We start from the raw sequence: 12000 nt of genomic DNA on the forward strand, positions 1-12000 counted from the left end.
TGCCATAAAACTTTGGGAAGTTTTTTTAATAAACTCTGGCATAGTACATTTATCCTACAATGATAGATGGCGTGCATGTATATGAGCATTTCACAGTGAGAGTGATCGATTTCAAATTGTGAAGACCATTTCCCCCTTCCAAAAAATTTCTCTATATATGCATTTGTGAACTGTTATTTACGATATTTGTAATAATTTTTGTTTAATCACTTTATTTCAACTTTTTTTTCTTTTTTTTTCTAATTATGTAATCGCTGGAACTTTGTTAAAACCTTAACTGTATCTCAAACAACGACCGAAGTTGTAGGAGGAAATTCGCCTATTTTCCGTTCTAGGGATCCCCTTTTCCAAATTTTAATATCGACTCAAAATAATTTAAAAAGACAAATTACAATAAAACGGTTTATTATCCAACTACCAGACATTTCACAACACGCCAAGGAAGAGAGGAAGAAGCAATTAAATAATCAAAATTGTAAAAGATTAAAAATATATATATAAAAATGGGGAATATCACGCTTCCGACAATCGCTGCGAGTGTGTGGGCTAAATTTGGCCTCTCATCATGATCTGCCTGGTATGTATTGACCATATTTCTAATTGATTTTCTATCCAGCTCCCCATTCCATCAGGAAGCATTTAGTTAGTTACATTGATTGTTGTTGCCTCAAAATATGCCATATAAATTGATTCAGTTAGCATCTGTACAGTCTTGTCTATCTCATCCTTACTGTTAATATTAATCAGGGAAATCGGTCTTTATCTGTTGGCCAGGCAAGACCCAAAAAGATCCCAATTCATCTGGTTAATTACAGACATTTGGTCCATGACGTCTGTTCTTTCAATGGTTGTTAAAATATAATTATGGTTGCTGGCTGACACTAAGTCCATAGTATTACCATCAACTTTATGGGAGAGGAGAGGTTGATTCCCCAGACAAACATCCTCCCAACACTTCCCTGTGGCCACAAAGATGATGGGTAATGGGCTGCTGTTGAGGGAGGCCAGATCGAATTCTGCAATCAACTTACAGAGTTTGTACCCTCCTGGGTCTTCTGTTGGGCTGTGCCAAAGATGTGATTTGGCTTTAAAATTCCCAGTGATAATCAATGGATAATCCTTGAGGCTTTCCATGGCCTGACTGAAGAGGTTCAGGGGGTGGGTAAGGGCATCATTTGGCAGATGAGGTAAATTGATCCCATTTGTGTGTGCATCCTTCTGGTAGTAAAATATTCGTTGGAATGTTGGTCAATAAGTTGAGCCATGATATACTTGTTGTAGATAATAATACCTGTATTGGACCTCCTGTCAGGGAGCAAAGTGGAGTAGACTTTGTTAGAACCAATCATGGCCACCCTATTGCCACAGACATACAGCTCCTGGAAAAGTAAGATGTCCACATCCTGGTCCCTTACCATCTGAAGGGCTTCAGTGCATGCCACTTTTGATTTCTGGAGATTAATTTAATAAATTTTGACATTATCTTTAGTGCAACTCCATGATGTGCAGCCGTCTGCTGGGTGCTAGTGTGATGACCCAAACGGGGTCCGAAAGGAGGCAATTAACGAATTTTTGGATGAGTCAAATTTCGTAGCGCGAAAGAGTGAACTTAAAGATTGGATTTAAACAATGAACTTTTTGTTTTGTTAAAATATTTTAAACAATAGATAGAGTAAAGTCGAGGAAAACGAGGTTGGAGAGGAGTCCTATTCCAACACGAAGTTGACCTCTCCCGTGCCCTTTGTTGGGTTTCAAATTGTCACCATGTGACAAGGAAAGACCAGTGGAGAGGCGACTGCGGTGGAAAAATCGAAAAAACGGCGTTTACAGAAACTTTACGGGGTCTTGAGTTTTGGTGTGTAGTGCTCACCTGTTGGGATTTGGTGCTTACGACAGAGATACAACGTAGGCTCTTTCGACACCCTAGGAGCTGGTTTCGCCAACCTGTCATGTCCAGAATTGCCGAGGTTCGACTCGTCTACCGAGGACATTTCTACGATCACTGGTGCGTGCCCTGAGCAATCGTTCTCTGCATCCAGCATGCCGAAAATACCCAAGGACCGATCGAACAGTCGAACTTTTCTGTTTTTATTGGAACTGTTCTAGTAACCCATCATTGGATAAGCTTTTGCCTGACATATTGAATTATTGTAAGAACAATTTATGTATTTTATTAAACGGATTTATATAGTAAACCTGTCTCGGAGAGTTTTTCTGCACCCACAAGAGAGTATTGACTGTTCGGCTGTCTAAATCTCCTCACCCCAATTAACTAACCTCATACTAGTATTATCCACTCAGCAGTGAGCAACGAATATATTCATCAAGGGCGATCATGTCGCAGTGGTGAAGAATGAATATGTGTCAAATTCTCTTCAGGGTATCGCCAAAAACAAACCAAAAACTATTGCAAAACAAAAATTCATATTAAGAATGAATTATCTAAATATATAAAATTGCTTGTCCTGACTGACTGAATGACTCACTCAGTCACTGATTCATCATCGCCCAGAGCAAACCGCTTAACCTAAAGAGGTAAAATTTGGTAGACAGTTAGGGTACGTCATGGAAAAGCACACTAAGAATGGATTTTACGAAATTCCCCCGCGGGGAGGAGAGGGAGAGGATTAAGACTCAACCGGAAGAACGGCTTCTACTGTACTATTTTAGACGCGAATTTTTGTTTTTATCTGCGTTGTGGTACAGTGTGCCATGAGAATGCACACTAAAAAGGGATTTTTCGAAATTCCCCCGCGAGGGGGAGAGGGAGAGAATATAGTCTTCATCGAGTACTTAGGTGTATTAAATTAATAACATTTCAGACATTGTTATAAATATTTTTATCTATTTTGATTTTAAAAATGTTCGAACCGTTTTAAATTCGAATTTGTTATTGCATATTGGTTTGATTATAGAACGATTGTAAACGTTCCAGAAAATTGATGAAATTGAAAATAGTTCGTTTGATTCTTGGCAATTCTCATCATTCTCAGCGGTAAATGTAATATAAAAATTACTATGGTTGTTGAAATACTGAATATAAATGGGGTTTGCTTGCAAAATCCACGCGGGCAAAGCCGCGGGTAACAGCTAGTGTAGCAATAAAAAAAGACTTTTCTTTACTAGAAATAACTGTTTACAAAATCATTTTCCGAAACATTAATGAGAAAAAATGCGTTGAAAAATGCTCTAAAAATTTCACAGGTTTATTCTATACTACTATGGGGTAGCACCATACCTGACTATTCCACTGTTGAAATATTATGGTTGTCATTGATATCCATTATGGGTGGTGACACAGGACAGAAGGAGAGTGCTAATAACTAGTATTTGCTATCACTTGTGGTTTGTACCACCTGAGACATGGGCAGTTAGCCGTAAAAGAGTTGTGAACCATGTCCCATTGCCTGTTCTGCAGGTTGCGCTTATTGTATTTCGCACAGTTTGTGCACTTACGATCCCAAACTTGCTTTCGGCATTCCTTTAGACAGTGTTTCTACTCACAGTGACTACATTTTTTTCTCAGATCGCACTTAGTAGAGATATGGCCAAAGCCACAACAGTTAAAACATCTGGTAACTAGGATGTGGTCATCCACCTGAATAGAGTTCCAGCTAATGGCCACTCCATCCTCAATGAGGCTAAGCCAAAGCCTTGGGAACACCGACAGTATTGCATGTTGTACAGTATCTCCTCTCCATTTTTAGGAATGATAAATGTATCTAAAGAGCAGGCTTACTGGAATGCCTCTTTCCTGTAGTGCTCACAGATATTAGAATTTTGTAGATAGAGTTTTTTCCATCATTTCACCACTTGTCATGTTCTTTGGCAGATTCAAAAGAATGATTTGGATACTCTTTTCTTCTTCACATTTACTTCTATTTTTTCTGCCAGGTTGGCGTTATGTTCACTAGTTCTCTTCAAGACCTTCATGTCTTTTTTAGCTTAATATTAATATCCCTACTGGGTAGATGCTTGATCATCCCCACATTTAACCTTATGTGTTCAGGGAAAATGTTGTCTTGCAAGACTGGCATTAATTCCATATCCATCATTTTCGGTTTGTGCTGACCCATATTAGCCAAGATAATTAAACTGTAGTCCTCAACTTTTTACTTATCATCTCCTCCCTGCTTACCTGCAGTGGCATTTATCAGTTCGCTATCCCTAATCATATTTCTAGCGTTTCTTTTGACCATGTCAGAGTATGATAAAGCCCTTGACTGAGTTGCAGCATTCACATGCTCTTGTCTCATTTCGAGAATAATTCCAAAGAGCTAGTTCGTTGCAGCCTGTATTTTGATTACTGTCTCACAAACCAGAGCCCTTTCACCACTTTTAACTGCAATGCCACAGTTTGTCAGAACATTAAGCATGATAGTTTCCAAATGGAAATGGATGATGGAAATTAGTGCCTATTCCATAAAGTCCATATTTACAGAGCGAACCACAAAAAAGGGTTGGGCTACTTGGCGGGTTTTCATTGATGATGCCCTTGCTGCTTGCCATTTCACTGGGAATAATGGGATAGACAGCGCACTGACAATCAATCAATCAATCAATGAATATATTTTATTAAGATGTTTCAACAACACATCTCCTGGTTCCGCAAACAAGCATAGCCAGAAGTAAATAACAAAACAATAAATATTACAGCAATAAAGAAGAAATATAATGCTATTTACAATAATATTTTATCAAACATTATTTATGTCAATATTTAGTTTATATTTGAACATTTTATGGTTATATTTTATCAAATTAACATTTATTTGTTTTCAGTTTTTTAAAAGACATCACATAACATATATGATATTACCACATAATACGTAATAAAACATTTATATTTTGATATTCATTAAATCATAGAATATGTATTAATGTCCGTAGTATGGATGTTGCAAATTGGTTGCTTACATCAGCAGTATATCATAAAATGTTTCGGGTTCAGAGTAGGACCAATGTTCTGAATTTAAGTGCAGAGTCTTTAGTGTATACAGAACACTAGGTTTACATTCCAATTTCCTACTTCGTCGCTATTCACCTGTTGGCAGAGTTCTAACAGTTCTAACTGGTCCAATGTTGAGAACACTCGTTGAGAACATTCGTCGTCCTGATTTCTGGCTCAATTTATCAAAATCTGTGGCAGTAGATCATACTGTTCAGTAAGCAAAGGTTGCGTTAATTCCGTTGTCAGTCAACATGATAGGGTATTACAAGTTCTTGTCCTCAATGTAGTATTACAATTGTACAGGAATATAATCCACAGAAGTAGACTATTCATATGGCATGAATTAATATCTTGTCCGACCTCACTGTAATAGGCTAAATCGTCTCCTTAAACATGAATATAAAGAATATATCAATAATTAATAAATATTTATTTTGTAGCAGACCTGGTAACCCCAAAACATCGATAAATTACTCTTATTTTATTAGAAACCTATCAATAATTAAATTATATATCATATATTATATTTTTAATAGGTTTCCCAAATAGTGTGTAAGACATTGTTTGTGATATATCTATATGACCCAAGACACAATAAGCATATATATTAGTCAAAAAGAACCAACAAAGCAAAGACGAACAGGGTTAGTTATTAATAATTTGACTATTGATAGTATTGATGCTATTTGCAAGTTTGGTAAATGCTTTATAAATGTTTTCATCAGTCCAAATATCGGATAGGTTACCTGGCCATATTATGCCTCGTTCCTCCATAAGAAGTCTCAATTCTAATCTTTCTCTAGTAAACATAACACAGTGATAGAGGTAATGTTCCGATCCATCAGTTATGGAACATGTGGGGCATAAGTCATTCCCTCTATTAGTAAATCGTGTCAAATAAGAAGCAAATTTGCCATGATTAGTGAGCACTTGTGTCGTATTGTAGTTTGGGGAGAACCACTTTAAATTATAAAATTGTTTTAAGTTCGGAATAAATTTGTACGTTATATGGGAGTTATTTTCATTCCAATCGTTTTGCCACTTCATAAAAGTTTCCTCCCATATCAAGCGCTTTAGTGTCTTCATACTAAGTTTGTTATATTCAATTGATAGATTCGTGTTTTCCGCAGCTTGCTTCGCTAAGATATCCGCCCTTTCATTACCGGTGACTCCTTGATGTGCTTTAACCCAAAGGATTTTAATAGTACACGTAGAGATTCGTAGTAAGTTTCTAATCTCTTCAACTAAGGGATGTAGTTTGGAGCTAAAAATTATATTATAAGCTGAATAGGAGTCAGTGTACAAATGTATGTAAGCATTATTTTGGGTTTCTTTTATCCATGTAATAGCCATCTTGATTGCATATAGTTCCGCTTGGAATATAGTACAATTTTCATGTAGTCTAAAAACTTTATTATACGCTTCAATGTTATTGATATATACAACATACGAAGATCCTACCATTCCATCATGCTTTGAGCCGTCTGTGAAGATGTCCATATTCGTATTGTGAGTTTGTATGTTATTACATTCCAGAATGATGATATAGTTGTTTGTTTCTCGAAAACAAAAAGGCCATTCAATGTCATCATGTTGGATATTTATGGAGTCAACTTGAATATTTGTTCCCCATTTAATTTGTTGTAGTTTCCGTTTTTGTCTAATATGTAAGTCTAGGGGAGGTTTCTTAGCAATTACTTGGAGGCAGACGTTACTTACGGTGCGGAATGCTTTGGTTATTTTAATAAAGCCCTTCTTTCCGATGATATTAATCTTCTTTTAGAATGTACTTTTTCCGTGGCCCATTCCCAAGTTCCGCATGCATATAATATTATTGGGAGATATAAACTGTCGTATATGGTAGACATGGCTCCAGTCGAAATTCCCCAATCTCGTTTGGCTACTTGAGTAAATGAGTTGAGGATAAGGCCCGTTCGATTAGTTATATGTTCAATATGTTTATCCCAATTTAGACGATAGTCTAAAATTACTCCGAGATATTTTAGAGTTTTGTTGACTTTTACAGTATTACCATTCATTTTGATGCTGGGTGGTCGTAGATAAAGATTCGCTCCACCTGGTCTATTAAATACAATTGCCTGGGTCTTTTTCAGATTAAATTCTAACTTATAATTTTGTCCCCATTCAAAGACTTTGCTTAGCATATTATTACTTTTATTTTCCAAATCTGCTCTGGATTGACCACCTGTAAGTAGTATTGCGTCATCTGCATACGCAATACAGCCCATGTAATCAAAGTTTTCTTGTAAAAATGCATCGAACATGATGTTCCATAATTTTGGGCCACATACCGATCCTTGTGGACAACCTTTAGTTATGTTCTAAAAGATCTGATGTTGTCCATATTGGAGAATGGCTGTTCGGTTCCTTAGATAGTCTTGTAGTAGTTTATATATATTATTGGGACATTTTATCTTGCGTAATTGAAACAGTAATAGGGGATACCAGGCACTATCGAATGCCTTAGAAATGTCAAGGCTGACCCCTATTACGTATTTATATTCATTCAGTAGCTGTTTAACTTTACTAACTGTAGATTCTATAGCGTCTTCTGCAGACATTTGAGGTCGGAAACCATATTGTTTATTGTTCAGACTATTATTATGTTCCACGTACCAGGAAAGCCTATTGGTTATGATTTTTTCCAGTATTTTCCCCATAACTGATATTAATGAGATTGGTCTTGCACTGTTAGGTGCACCGGGTTTTGGAACTGGTATTATTTTAGCTGTTTTCCATGCTTTTGGAAAGATGGCATTTCTTAAACAGACATTATATAAATTAGTAAGGAGCCGTGGGATAAGAAACCATAGCTTCTTGGCTAATTCCGGTGTTATCTCGTCCATTCCTGGGGCCGTCCCTACTTTTAGATTACTGAATGCTAGCCTGATCTCCATGTCGGCAATGGGAGGCATGTCTTCTGCTTCATATTTATCATTTATTGTTATTCGAATAGCTTTTTGCAATTCATTGTCTGTACTAGGGTCATCTTCAGGGCAATATGTGTCTAGCTGTGAAGACAGTTCTTCTATAAGTGTCCGTGGTTCAGTTCGATTTTCCAATGAGGTAGTCATTATTGTAGTTTTCCGTAACTTATTGCTGCATAATTTTGTAATATATCCCCATGGGTTCTTTGAGGTGATGGTGCAAAAATTCTGCCAACTGTGTGTTTTCTCTTTTTTAATTAGTTCCTTGTATATTTTTTGACTGCGAAGATACTCATTTCTTCGTACAGTACGTAATTGATCATTTCTGCAACGCTGGTACAGTTTTCTAATTTTCCTTGTTTTCTTACGCAACTCTTCTAATTCTTGTGACCACCATGGTACCGATTTCCTAACTGTTGTGCATTTTGGAATAAAATTATTACAAGCTTGTTGTAGTAAATCTATATTTTTATCAATTTGACTAGTAGCAATGTCTTGATCTATAGAGTAGTTGGTAATCCAATTTATTTCAAGGTAATCCTTCATTGCAATCCAGTCCGCTTGGTTAAGTTTATATTTTGTGCGCGCATTAAATGTTTGATTGATGCCAGAGTTGTCAATTATAATTTCAAAGGATATTAGAGCGTGATTAGTAAGGCTGTCCTCTTCTTGAACAATCCAGTTAGTAATTTTGGGGGACATGCTTTCGTTGCAGATGGCAATATCTATCCAACTTTCACCTCGGTGTGAGGTGAAGGTTGGAGGAGATAACGGGTTATTTAAGATATATAAGTTATTTTGTCCAATAAACTCTTCCAGAATGGTCCCACGCTCATCCAGTTTGTCACCTCCCCAAGCAGGGGAGTGAGCATTAAAATCGCCGGCAATGATTATATTCGATGATTTAAAAGCATTTATAATCCATTGTAGTTTGTTAATTAATCCCTCAGAGTTTTCCCATCCTGGTAGATAAACATTTATTAGTATAATTCTTTTCATGTTTAACATCAATTCTGTAACTACAAAATATTGGCAGCTATAATCAGTATGCAGCATAGTGGAGTAATTTGTATTTGGGATAAGTGTGATAGCCCATGGGTATTCTTGTGTGCCTTTTAAAACAGGAACATTTGTAGGTAAGCATTTCGGTAAGTTGTTGAGACAGTACGGCTCTTGAATTAGCACAATATCATAGTCCTTAATAATTTTGTTAATTATAGAAGTGGAAGAAATGCTTCTTCCAATGTTTATTTGCAATATATTAACATGTTTGTTGTTAGTCAAGTCCATAATCTGTTCTTAGACTCAATGGATGTTTTAATTCTATGATGTAATGGACATGTGCTATCTCTGGCATTATGTGAACAGTCGTCTATTCCCTCTTGTTGGCAATTAATACAAATAGGCTCTTCATCATAATTCGGACAGTCATAATAAGTATGATTACCGGTGCAATGACTACAGATATGCTCTGTATGCTGGCAGTCCCTGGCTGAGTGATTGTAACCACAGCATTTATAACATTGCAGGATTGGACTAAAGTCAACAATCCTGCAACGGGACAATTCAATGTTTAATTTACCTGATCCAAGTAAGACTTCTCATGCGAGGTGAGACCTGGATTACCCAGTTTTTGTATGTAGCATTCCGTTTACCTAGAGTAAATTTTGTCCGAAATTGATCCATAAATTCATTCATTTGGTAATTCTCATATATAAATGGGTTCTGTTGATATATAAATTTTGGAAGATCTTCATTAGGTATTTCTGTATGTACAGAAATAATTTTTATGTGCGGCCATCTTTTCTTAGGTCGTTTGGTCACCAAATCTGAAATCTGGTCATCGATGGCCTTTTCAAGTATTGTAGCATCTGTTTTCGTTTCTTCTTCGACTGCTATTCCTCCTCGTATTTTCCTTATTTTTTCGATGCCTATATGCATTTCTGATGGTTTTAATTTGATTTGGATCATTTTCCTTACTACGTCGCTATTAGTGTTTTCTCTGTCTTTGTTATAAATTAGTACTACCTCCTTACGGTTCTCTACTTTACTATTTAAGGCTTTACCATATTTGACAACACTACTATATAATGATGTAGGAGAGATCTGTTGTGTTGTACTATCCTCTATTCTATTCTATTTCTCTTACTTAACAAAGATGTAAAATAAATATTTAATATGTAACAGTTAAAATATATTTTATTTCTCTTCAAAACAAACAAATATTGTAATTAACGCAAAATGAATAACAAAACATTTTTAAATAAAAGAAGCAGTTACACTTTATTTTTTTTTTTTACATTTATCCACTGTCGGAGCTATCTATAATTAGGACCTAACGACATTCTCTTTTAAATATTGGTTGTGCTATTTCATAGCTTAAAGATTCACTTGTTTCTTCTCTATTATTTTCGTAGTCTGAAAGGGTATCTTCTTATGTTCTCAACAATTTATTATTGTTACTTTCTAAATCTTCTTTTACTTCAAATTATGGTGCTAAACAATCTTTCAATTTTTTCTTAAATTCCTCATAGCACTTTGTTGATGGATCATTATTCCTTAAAAGTTCTAGATTTTTTGCCAATTCTAATGCTTCATTTAAGATTTCTAAATTAAACTTTTGTTCTGGCTCACAGAAAATTTGTAATGAGTTTTCTTCACCGCTTGGTTTGGACAACTCTGCCAGTTGCATAAGTTTTTCTTCATCTAACTGTTGGTTAGTATTAATTAATTCAATAACATCTTCCTCGTTCATGTCGACGAATCCCTCTTCACCTAAAGTGTGGGCAATATTTATTATACGATTTACTTCTGTTGTTACGGAAGTTAAACAATCTTTTCTAATAACAACTTCAGGCCACAATTTTCCCCAACAGGCATTCAGATTCGAACATTTTAATTTCTTCAGAGATAACGAAATAATTTCAATGCTATTTAAAATTGAAAAATCTTTCCACAAGTCCGTTACTGTAGAAGTATTTGGATTACAATCAATATTTTTAAAAATGTGTTCAAATGTGTGCCGTATATACAATGATTTAAATGATTTAATTATTCCCTGGTCTTGTGGTTGTAGGATTGATGTCGTATTGGGAGGTAAAAATATTAATTTAACAGCCGGATGATTTAAATCTATGTGTCCTGGCGCGTTATCAACCAGTAACAAAGCCTTGAAATTGATATTTTTTTTTTGAGTACTTTTCCACTTCCGGCAAAAAGCAATTGTAAAACCAATCGCAAAATAAAACACCTGTTACCCATGCCTTTTTATTTGCTCGCCAGAAAACAGACAGAGCTGATTTGTCAACTCCTTTCATTGCTCGTGGGTTTAATGAACGGTTAATTAACATGGGCTTTGTAACGTTATCTCCAGATGCATTTGAGCATAAAAGTAAAGTGATCCTATCCTTGGAAACCTTAAATCCTGAAGCAGACTTTTCATTTTTCGAGATGTAAGTGCGTCCGGGCATTTTCTTCCAATATACCAGTAATGCGGTTTCGTAGGCGTTATATACCTGATCTGCAGTGTAATTTCCATTTTTTACAATTTTGAGAAAATTCTCTCGGAATCTCTGAACTGCTTCTATGTTGGCTGATGCGCTTTCTCCTACAACTTTGACATTGCGCAAGGAGAATCGATTCCTAAATCTGTTAAACCAACCTCAACTGGCTTTAAATTCGTGTCAATGTGAATTATTAAAAGAAACGGATTCAAGCTCTTTTACATGCTGGTAAATCTTTGTTACCTTTTGCATTATCACATTACTACTCAAAGGACAATTCTTTGAAAAGCAATCTTCTATCCATAACATCAAACACGTTTCCATTTTAGGCATTAAAGTGTTCTTTATACGAGCAGTTTTATTCAAACTTACTAAAGATCCAGAGGAAATGCTAGCCCTTATTTTGTTTTCATTTCTCTTTATTGATCGAATTGTTGCCTCGTTTAATTTTAAATCTTGAGCAATGACTGTTACTTTCTCACCAGATTTTATCCGATCCAAAATTTTAATTTTTTATCAAGGGATATACATTTTCTGCTTTTAGAATTCTTTTCCGCGGCAAAAATCATGATGACTAAAGACAAAATTTTATATAACG

General features: G+C 35.6%; 1 pseudogene; it reads right to left on the bottom strand.

Annotated features, from left to right (window-relative positions):
- Positions 1–10387: 10387 nt before the first annotated feature.
- LOC111615071 lies at positions 10388–11909 on the bottom strand (annotated as a pseudogene).
- Between the last annotated feature and the right edge of the window lie 91 nt (positions 11910–12000).

Source organism: Centruroides sculpturatus, unplaced genomic scaffold, assembly GCF_000671375.1.
Source record: "Centruroides sculpturatus isolate CEXI.00-Female unplaced genomic scaffold, Cexi_2.0 scaffold2220, whole genome shotgun sequence".
In the NCBI taxonomy this organism is placed as follows: domain Eukaryota; kingdom Metazoa; phylum Arthropoda; class Arachnida; order Scorpiones; family Buthidae; genus Centruroides; species Centruroides sculpturatus.